The sequence below is a fragment of the Propithecus coquereli genome, unplaced genomic scaffold (assembly GCF_000956105.1).
Source record: "Propithecus coquereli isolate 6110/MARCELLA unplaced genomic scaffold, Pcoq_1.0 Scaffold13, whole genome shotgun sequence".
In the NCBI taxonomy this organism is placed as follows: domain Eukaryota; kingdom Metazoa; phylum Chordata; class Mammalia; order Primates; family Indriidae; genus Propithecus; species Propithecus coquereli.
Window position 1 is genome coordinate 5,243,721 of NW_012137191.1, and position 1,960 is coordinate 5,245,680.

General features: G+C 33.6%; 1 pseudogene; it reads left to right on the top strand.

The window, feature by feature from the left end:
- Positions 1-861: 861 nt before the first annotated feature.
- Positions 862-1,171, top strand: LOC105805491 (annotated as a pseudogene).
- The last annotated feature ends 789 nt before the right edge of the window (positions 1,172-1,960 follow it).

Consider the following 1,960-nt stretch of genomic DNA (forward strand, 5'->3'; position numbering starts at 1 on the left):
GCAATGCATTATTTTATCTATAATTATAATCTATCCATACGTAATAACCAAGAACCAGCTGAGTGAAAATTCATGTAAATGGGTTTCAGGGAGAACAGTGAATATGAAGAAGAGAGCAAAAGCCATAGGATTAGTTCGTATAGAGAAAAGAAAGTTATGAAGTGACAGTAATCTTTCAATATCTTTCTCATTTTTATCCAGAGTTATTAATGAGAAAAATTTAGGTTAGCTGAAGAAAAACCCTCCTAGGTAAAAAGATCAAAGAGGCTGGAATGGATTGTTAAAGAAAATTTTATGAAACTAGTTTATGGTTCCCAAACAACAGTACTGTGTTCTGAGAGAGATGAACTAAGTGACCCAAAAGATACTTATAATTTCTAACTTTTTCATATTGCATCTTATTTACAGAGAGGAAATGTGGCCATGAATTCCTGGAAATATAATATAAATGTGTAGTAGAACAAGGTGAAATCATTATCTTGTTCACATTCTATGTGTGGGAGGAGGGTGTAGAAAGAACTCTAGCATGTTTATGTTTTGCAAAGCACTTTCTCCAATGTAGCCTTCTGTTAGCCCCTCAACAGCCCTATGAGGTAAGTATCATGAAGTCCATGTCGCATGAGTGTTTATTTAAGGTCCCATAATTGGGAGAGAAAGAATACAGTGCATGGAATATGTATTGATATCTCAAGGATAAAATCTATTATGGTCCCATGAATAAAAGCTTTCACGAAGAAACTTCATTCTATATACTTTAAGCGATATTGACATAATGTAACAAATAAACGGGGGGTATAAGCATAAACCTTAAATAAACATACTTATGATTAAGAAAGAAGCATCTCCAGGTTCTCAGAGGTCATGATGGGCAGCAAAATGGCATCTGCCAGCAAAGTGGTTCAGGTCATTAAGTCACATCCTCCATTCATAAAGTGCCCTGACAGAAGAGACAATTCTAAACCCAACGTATCAGGAGATTTGAGATCAGCAGGGCTACCATCGCTCTCCTTTTCAATTTCACAGATTCTAAGGATAGTAAATCACTAGATTTGCTGGTGCATCAGAGTCCACCAGACACTACAGAGATAGTAAAAACACTACCTCAGAAATACAGAAGAAAGTTGTGTCTCAAGAAGAAATTGAATTTATCCAATGTGAAAGTCCAGAATAATCACGGTGGCTACTGTTTGTCCTAACACAAGAGAATTGTCTGTACAGTACAGGACTTCCAAAATGACAAATAAGAAATTTTACATTGAACAATTTTAATAAATATTCCATAAAAAATGAAATATAGAAAATTAAATTTTTTTTAGATTACAGCACTTATATGTCCTAATTTATCTTTGTCAGCTTCTCCACAAGTTTACCTAATTGCTTATATAGTTTGTACTTATTAAAATATATATTTTCTTAAAAAGAAAAGAAAAGAATTATCTCCAAGATTCAAAGTGCTTAATTTTTTGTACAGATTTCAAATAGACATGTTGAGAAAGAGTTTGTGCTTTGGAATTTGTTAGACCTTTTGAGTCCTCCAGCAGGTATTAGCTATGTTACTTTTGGAAAATTACTTAACCTCTCTGAGCCATTGTTTCTTCTTCTATGAAAATAGAGAAGATAGCATATACCCTGCAGAGGTGTTTTGAGTAGAAATTTCCCAACGCAGTACATTTTTCTTTCCTTCCTTTTTTTCCTGTCTGCATTTATTTGTCCATTTTATACACAAATTATTCCTTTCAGCTTTTATTAAGACAAAATGGAAATCGTCTTGCACTACCATTACATTTGTGGGACAACTGCAAATTGTAGGACAAATATAAAAAGAGACAGTACAATCAGGTCCTATGAACAGTGAAATTATATGTCTAATCGAAGAATGTTCAACAAAATGTTCATGAATTACTGAATGCTTTGGATTTATTCGAAGAGTCTGGGAAACTAAGAGCATTCTTCCACTTAA